This window comes from Ptychodera flava, chromosome 11 (genome assembly GCF_041260155.1).
Source record: "Ptychodera flava strain L36383 chromosome 11, AS_Pfla_20210202, whole genome shotgun sequence".
NCBI classification, from domain to species: domain Eukaryota; kingdom Metazoa; phylum Hemichordata; class Enteropneusta; family Ptychoderidae; genus Ptychodera; species Ptychodera flava.
Window position 1 is genome coordinate 24,502,277 of NC_091938.1, and position 9,663 is coordinate 24,511,939.

The window sequence follows — 9,663 nt, forward strand, 5'->3', positions numbered from 1 at the left end:
TGGAATTTTTTGTGAAAGATTCCAATACAGGAAACGTCTTCAATATCAATAATACCGATATAAAACATAAAAGATGAAAAACGACTCATTTATAAAATTGTTATGCTAGACTTTTCATAAAAATGACGTTGAATTCAGTTTTTTTTTTTATAAATAGAATGTAGTTTTAGATTTTAATTGAAACTAACAATAGAAATTGGCTAAGCTGGTGACACAACATGTAAAATTGTACCCTTCTCAACGGAGTATTATAACAAGGAGACTGTATACCTACTGCTTTTAAACAGTTTTGTTGGGAAACACATACCACACATGTGATACATGTAAAGAATATCATGCTTTCAAGCGGGATGCTGCGGTTGTATAGTTGCTAAGATATGAGAAGCTTGAAATTGTGAAAAAAAAATTTGGGGAAAGAAAATTGATTTTAGAATGTGGAATGGCAGTAGGATGAGTTACGGAAGAAAAATGCCATTGAACATCTATCAAATCTTTAAGTTATGATTTTGATCGGATAATGAACATTTTATGAATATAATATCGGTAATTTTATTTTTAATAGTATCTGTATATCGACAAATTCGGTTGAGTTGTTAGCTTTTACAGGGAGACCAAGTACTACATATCAAGGTGATCCTAAGATTTGTTTTAAAATGTTTGATCGACAGAAATGTTTTGATATAAATTTGAAAATCTTTGTATATTAAGGAAATAATAAAGTGAGTTGACTGAAGAACAAGGATGCATGAACACCATTCGTTGGCACTGAGTTATTATTATTTGATATATTACGGGGCAACGGAAAAGGTGACCCAAGTGTGTCAACAGTGCCATGGAGCTCAACGTACTGTACTGTACATAGCTTGTGGCGTTAAGGATCGTTTCCTTGACTTGTGAGAAATATTGTAGTACGATTTTTACCCAAGTTTTTTTTTCTTCTCCATGTAGCTACTGTGAGCGTGTATGCACGATGTGCATTTGCCTGATATGGCCATGCATCATAAATTGTACATCAAACAGTTGGTCAATCAATCAATCAATCGATCGATGGATATATAAATCAATATTTAACAAAATTGCACAAAAAATGCATTTGATTCTCGTAATATCATCTACGAGCTATTATTTTTATTTATTATTCATTTATTTGTTTGTTTCTTTGATTCTTTGTTTTCTTTCTTTGTTTATATATTGGTGCCAGTGCTACTATCTTTCCTGTAGTCAAAAACATGTAACTATGTTTTCGTTTTTGTAACTTCAGTTCTGAAAACCTTATCAGCAGGATGCATCGGCAAACTTTTATTAAAAGTATCTTCCCTCTACTATGATTACGTATTTCCGGTTTTCCCAGCGTGTGAGATGCCATCGGACGATGGTCACAACTGATTGCTGTGGAAAGTCTTGTACCTCTTTACGGTACTTTGACGTTGAGATGAATTCGGTTCTACTTCGTGCTTGACGAGGTTTTATAACGGAACATGAACGATTAGATAGGGAAGATTGTATCAAAGAATAAACAAATAAAAAGAAATCAAGAAGATGATAAATAGTCAACATTTTCCGCGTGGGGGGGTTTACACACACTGCACTTTACTCAACGCTGCTGTCATCTAAGCCATGCACGGGTCTAGAAAGTTGCCAGGGAGTTCGTGGCTATTTCAACATTCACAATATCAATCAGCGAAATAAAATTTCATTGCACTTCCTCGGGGAATCGGCATATTGTTAGCCTATACACGTCAAGGAACGGATCAGAAAGGACCCTAACGTTTCTCTTAATTAACTTCCCAGAAGAAGCAATTAAAATGTGTTCACCGTCGGTTACGATGACAGCCTATCAATGCCTTGTGATACTCGTGAAAGACGCCCACTTCATCATCATTCAAAGTAACATTATTAAAAACACTGACAGTTATCCTTGCCGTTTAACATTCTATGACCGTGTCACTTCTGCCCAAAGCATATTGACAGTATAAATGTGAGAATCAAAGATTTTTTTCTCAACACTCGTTTCCCGCTTGGTACTTACGTGTTGATAAATCCTGTACGTGTATTTTGGAACTGATCTAAATCGTGTAATTCTGCCATGAGCGACGGTAATCTGCTTTGTACATCTGCGTCGTAAAACGTCTCTCCTTATCTGAACTTCTGACTCGGGCACACACCCTTCTCAATACTGAACAAGGGATCGCAGCATTTGTCAGTCTCAAGGAGTTACGCACCTATGACCCAAGCAGCGCCAATGACAAGATGCATTATGATTTTGACTAAGAAAGTACCATTTTGACACGATTTGATGGTCTAACGTGGTCATTCGCTCAGTGGTGCGTCCACGTGCGTTGTAACCCGATGAGGAATTAAACGAACGGAGAAGAGAATTGCACTGATAGGCAGACAACCCTTGACCTATAAACTGATCGAAGCATATGTGTATGTGACGTGATTTAGTGGCAGTCAGCTTACTGAACAAATACAGCGTAGAGTATGTACACTGTAGCATCCAATAGCGCTGAGCTCAACCCCTTTTCAACTCAATGTAAAACTATACCAGTCCTGAAGAATCACTTTTCAAAACTTTATCAGAGCCATCAATCGCAGACAGATCCGATAGTTATCGGCACGGTAATCCATGTAAGAAAGACCTGAGTACGAGCGGATGGACATACATACATACATACATACATACATACATACATACATACATACATACATACATACATACATACATACATACATACATACATACATACATACATACATACATACATACAGACAGACAGACAGACAGACAGACAGACAGACAGACAGACAGACAGAAAGATGTCATAAACACGTACGCAAAAGTCACTAAGGTCTGTAAGGCTAAATGACACGAGATTTTGCCCGCAATCAACACTACCGCTTAAGTAAATATCTCTGGATGCTGCCAGTGTGAAATTTTCATCCATTAAAGCTCTAATGAACTGAAAGGTATTCTCGCCGGCGGGCTAATTCTAATCATTGGTGTTTTTACCCGTTAGCGACCCATAAACCATGCCGTTTTCTTCTCCAAATGCCGGCAGTCGTTCGTCAATAAAACGTCAACTATATGAGAGTTCTTCCTTTTAAAAGAGATTCATAGGGTTGGATTTTCCATTGTTCCTGTAATTCTGTGCTTTTTGAGATTTAAAGATTAAGTGGTGTAACAAACCTATAAATTAATTAATCGAATTTACTGTGACACCGCCTGTCATGTTTAGTTTCCAACTGGCTTTACTCAATTCAACCGAAGTCGAGAGTATGCGTCACGATTGTTTTTACGACTCGACCCAGGTGGTGCCCGCAGAGCGAGGCCATTTTACGAAACGAGGAGACTTGCGTCGTTACATAAGTGTACGGGCTAGGTTCACATGTTTTTGAGAAGGATTTCTAAAAGAGTTTTGGATTCTTGTAGGACGCTTCCTGAGAAATCGTGTATAGAAAACAACAACATGCAGTGTTTTTCGTTTCGAACTTGTTACTGGTGTATCTCGCATATAGGTTAATGCACCTAGCGGCCGTAGACACGACTAAAATTACTAATTAAAACGTCAAGATCTTAATAATGAGTCAATTTGCATACGAACTGGACACACACCATATTGGCGACAAATGCACAAAAAACGCTAATAACCGTTTACGAGGATGTTTGCGTAGTTTGGACGCAACATATGGTTGAATGATATTAAAATAAATGGAAATACTTAACACTTAATGAAGGAACATGAGAATTTCGTGTGATGGGTTTGCAACGTGTCACAGTGAGTTTTAAATGTTATTTCTGACATGTAAATTGAATACCAAGATCTGTATTGATGTTTGTGATCGGATTTTTTGTTTTGTCTTTATTTATATCTATTATGTGATTGAAACCACACCTTAAACCCTTTGAGCGCCAAAGTCAATTTTTGTTGCCTTTATAAAATGTGGCACTGCCCATTCAATTTTTTTTCAAATTTTGCAATTTTTTTCAAAATTTTGATGAAAAACTGTACCCGATGAAATTTGATGTCGATTTGGTCCAAAATTATCTAAAAACTTACAGACAAATTCATAAAAATTGTTAAAATGTTGCACTAAAATTTTGGTGGGAAAAATTCCAACACTCAAAGGGTTAATGTGTTGTGTGGGAAAAAAGAATATTTTGATAGTATCAGTCGGAGGAGCACGAGCACGAGCATGGGAGAATGAGGGCCACGCTACCTCTATCCCCGACAACATCACAGTGTAATTTCTACACGCTATGAAATAAAACGGTGTCAACTTTGAAGACTGAGAGCCTCTTATCCGTCCACGAATTCCAACGAACTCTCGCATAGCAATATCCTGATGGAAGACAACGGAGAAACTCGAAAAATAATATTTTTCCAAAGAGGCTTCAAGCATTGAGGTCAAACCTGCCTAACACAGTAACTGAAAAAGGCGCTTATAAAATGTTTCCATTAAGATAGTTCGCGCCTCCAAACTGAAAATTTTAAAAATTGACATTTAGCAAAAATTTTTCTCAGTGAAATTTCAAACAATTGCCTTTCGAAATCAAGAGTAAAAATCGGGAGTCACACTGCAGAAACATGCAGTGTGTCTTGTTTCCCGTTATTAACCACTTGAAACTTTGCCGCCATCCCTGTGTTAACCAATTGGTTGGGGGCTCAGGATTTTCCGTTCACACAAAAATAAGCGGGAACTTTCTTTACTCAATGAGATTCAAAATGAGACCCCGCAAGTGGTAGGCCAAAATTTTATTGTAAAAGTTTGAGAGTCCGAATAACTTTCTGCAAGGCGGCACATTTTACCTTAACAGCGCTAACGATAGGATTTGCAAGGTGCAAGCGTTTCAAGGTGTAGCGTTTCCAAGGTGTGTCTACTATCGGCAAGATAGCTGATCAAACTGGTGATCAGTGTCCTGGTTTAAAACCTTGATTTACATCACCTCTGAAAGTTTCCACGACTGGTACATTGAGCTCTTCAAAAGATCGCGGTTTACTCCAGTACTGGGAAGTCGATAACATCGAAAGACAGTCTGATGGCGACTGCTGATATGCACATTAGGCGCAAAAAAACACCCAGACAAGGTGTAGCCGTGACGTCATTTTCACAGCCATCTACGGAAATCGCTTGCCAGCGAGACAGCTTGCATATGTTCACTTCAATCGAAAGGCTCTGTGTTAAATATCTGATCTTTCTGATATAAACAAACAAGCCGTGGACAAAGTACAAACCCTGTCAATTTATGCACTCCCATTGAAGTTGCGTACAATTGGAAACTCCCTTTACATATATAGTGGAGCAATAATCATGATTCCCTTAACTTTATAAGGCGGCAGCTGAGAAGTTGTAACTTGTGAGAGGGTGGAATCGACATATTAAAATTATACCTCTGACTAGTCAGATGTATTTTTGAGATAGGTGCTCTTCCTTTGGCCAACCTTCGCACACATATGCGAAGCAAACGGGTGATGTCTTGCGCTATAAATGGCGTTTATGATTACCGTTTTTGCACCACTGAAAAGTTCACTATCACCGTAAACAAAAACTATAAATTGTAAAATGAAAGGAATGGAGCACAGATATTAGGCAAAGCGACAGATAAAAAACTAAAACCCAGAAAAAAGAATGTATGAGAAATGTATCTGACTACCAAGCTACTTTTGTTTATTCTGGTACATGAAGCGGTCTTTTGTTAAGGTTACTATTGACAAGTATAAATGTTCATTTTGCTAAGTCTTTGATCTTCTGTTCACTATCATGCTTGTTTATTTTTCACCCTATGAAAGCATAGACAGAAGAAGGGGGAAAACTGTCTATGATAAAAGCGATGTCTTCATAAGCTATGTCTTTGCTGACTTTACAGTAGGAAAAGAGCTCCGGGGGTTTTGTTAGAGCTACTATAGATCGGGTGATACGTGTACTGTGTGGCCAGGAATATCAAGGAATATTATCCCTTTTACATTATAAAAGTGAACATTTGGAAATCTTCGAAATAAGACTAGCATTACTCCTTGTCACTGAAGAGCATGTAAATACTGTAGTACATCAATTCTACCGAGGGAAAATGTACACAGACCTTAGTACGTATAGCACAAGGAAAGGACAAGCTTGCGGTTTTGCTAAACTTTTATCGTAGGTTTCTCTTCTTTCTGACTTCTTAGAATACAAACGCCACCGGTCTATAACGGTGCTATCTTTCTGCATGTCAAGCTAGTCTTAATATTCTACGTGTACATCCGTTCAATTTACGACCATTTAGCCGTTGTGTTGTCTCACGTCCACAAGCGAGAATGGATGGAATTAAGATGGAAGAGGGCACAGATTTGATTGAAGAGTGTGGAGTTCATGATAACAGCTGAGTTAGCGTTGCGTGTAGCGAAGAACGATTAGGGCTTGGATTCATGCCTGAACTGTACCCGTTCCGATAACTGCTGTGCGCGCCAAAACAGGGGGCCAAGCAAACATCACGCTTGAATTATACGTTTTTAATCTTTTTCATGGACTAAAAAAGTCACACCTGAATTCGTGTGTAGACCTTATTTTGGTTCGTCACTCCGCATTTTACAGTCACCGGCTGATCGGTTTCAGATATTGGACTCAGAGTCGCGTTGGACATGTGCCCACAACACTTGTCACATACCGTTTCTGTAACGTTTTCGAAGCCAAAGCAAGCAATTGATTAAACGCTTACAAATGAAAGCGCTACGGGTGAATGCCACGCCGGTTCGCCACAAAGCACTCCTTGGAGAAATCAAAAGTAACAAAAGTCCGCCTTGAAAAAAGTGGCGGCGTTTCATTTATTTCAATTAGGGACTGTCGTTGTTCTGTTTGGTACCAGAATTGGTTTTAGATTTCAAAGTGGGTTATTATTGCGAAAGGTCCCAGACTGCTAACCAATTATGCGGTTACCATGCGGCGAGAAAAACACGCCAGCATTATTGATAGCAAAGCGTATTAAGTGGTTGAGTATAAGAAAATTACATGCTGAATGAAGTTTTGCATTCAGTTTATATATCATACTGTAAAAGAACATGGGCTTTAATATTACCAGACTTTGAGATCATTCGCTGCAGCTAAGATACTTGCATTGTGTACACATGTATTTCTATTGTAGACCCTGAACGAGAAATTATTTGGTAGTGAAAGAGAGATGGTAGGACCTGAACGGTTAATTCTGTACTGAACAATCAAGAATTGTATGATTTTCCCAGACAAAAGAATCGCTATTCTTTATTTTCGCTGTTCTCAAGGGTTTTGCATCATACCTAGAGCACATTATATTTGACTCGAAAAATGCTATATTTCTGCCTTTGTGCTGTGTTTATATTTGATGTTCATGAATGTTGGGTTCGCGCACTTTTCTCCTTCGATATTTAATGCGACGTATTAATATTTCATAGCAAACACAAGGTCTCCATCTAGGGTTCTACGGTCCAATTAAATGCCCATCCAACTGTACTGTCGACAATTATTCTTTGTAACGAGTCATTAGATAAATGCACAGTGTATAATAGAGAGAAAATATCTGTCAACAACATCTTTCTCCTGGGTAAAACATTCATTTTATGACTTCGATTGTCTGACTGATCAGCTAGCCCTTGTTCAGTTTGTTTGTTTTTTTATTTGTTTGTTGCCTTTTCAATTTCATTAAAATAAACAAGTCAGCTTGCTTCTAACGATTAAAGTACGAAGTGAATGCATAGAACAACAACATACAGCTATACATTATAGGAGGATAAACTTATGTCATTAAACAAGAGCCATAAAGGTGAATGTGACATATCTTTTAGTATGACTCATTCATACATCGCTGCGTTACAAGGGGATACGCAACCTCCTGGTAAAACACTATACACCCGAAACACACTGGGTCCAATTTCATTATGAAAAAAATGGCGTTTTCTAAGGGGGCCTTCTATAGTTTTTGAAGTAACTGGACCCCCTAGGACTACGTCAATCTTTAAATTTGTTTGATTTGGGTCCAGTTTTGTTCAGTCTTGCCTACAATACATTGTACAACCCCTGCCTTATGTCAGATGACATTCTTTCATCGGCGACGATTGTCGATTTATTAATTTATTTATCAATTTATTTATGAATTGATTCATTTTATCTATTTACTAACACTGGTAAGCTGTCTCAGTTAAGGTCAAAATTTAATCTGACAATGAAAGCTTTAGCATTCAAGAACCTATCAATAAAAAATATAGTATAATAACAAAAACTTCTTAATAATTCACTGTCATACAGCGAAAATTCCATACATGTTAAAGTGTTATTAAATGAATTTTTATTTGCAGCAGATAAAAGTTATGGCCGAATATCTTGTAATAGTTGAATATGAATCAAATTTCACTGTGGAATTATGTTACTTCAATTCAAGGGTGGAAAGCAGAGAATGGACCATTTCTACAGCAGCTGACCTGGATTAATATTTATGAACCCGGAAGGAAGAGTGACGAATATGATACATACTTGAGATCTCACTAGTAAGTTAATAACACGGTGTGCATCGAAATCGTTTGGACACCAGTGAAATGCAGTAACATAAAGAATTAAAATGGGAATAGAAACCGTTTTTATTTTGTCGAGGTTCACCAGGCCTTGCACATCCTATCAACTGAATTTACTATGCTTCCTTAATGTGCTTCCGCGATATTATGAAACAGAACTCTGTTGCATTGGGATGTTACACATGACGTTCAACTGTAAAGTGCTTGAGTAAGAGCGCCGCCATACTCGAAATCTTAAAATTCCTTTTGTTTGTTTCTGCAATGGCATTATATATTGCGCGAGTCGACGAATCTTCAATTACATTAAAATTATTTTGGAGAACACAGACGGGTTCAAATTTTTGTGGTATGAAAACTGTACTTTGAGTAATAAATATATCTTTGCTGACAGCCATCACCTAAATACAATGACTTGGTTCATCTTTAAAATCTGCTTATTGCCTTCATTACATTGGAGCTTTCAAAGTTTGGTGACAATTTTAGCTATTATTGATAATGTCTTCAACTATATGTATAAATTGTGCAAATTTAACAGTTAATGTTTGAATATTGGGATCCAAAGGGAATGTTTGTCAGAGTTTAAACCTTAGCTTGGAAACCTGCTTAATTGCTTTTTATGTCCACTATAAATCTGTTATACCAACGGCATGATGACATCCTCGTCCAATCAGCATCGCCTTGTTTATCTCAGCTGTTATCATGCAATAAACGTAAATGTACTCCTGTCTGACTCTGAATTGCTCGATAGTCGATTATATTTTGATAAAAAAATCAATAACTAACGGGTTTGCACATTACCATTCTCCAGTGTCATTTATTTACATAATCTGGCACATATGCAAAGACACACTGTGACAACAATCCTGTTGAGGCGATAAAAACAGCTCATGGGTTATACTTGTATTGTAAGAATAGCCATTGTGGGGTATGGTTGGATAACGGAGTCCTGAAGTAGCTAATTACGATGATTTTGTCATGTGGCCTAAGGCAAAGTTTATCGTAACTTCATAGACTTCAGCTTTGTTTAATTTTCTGCAATGGTCTACTTTCCTGTCTCCCTGATTACAGAATTCATAAAAGCAGACGATTCAAAACTCCGTGGCTAATCTGGTCACCAGACGGAAAGAGGAAACAAGATTACATA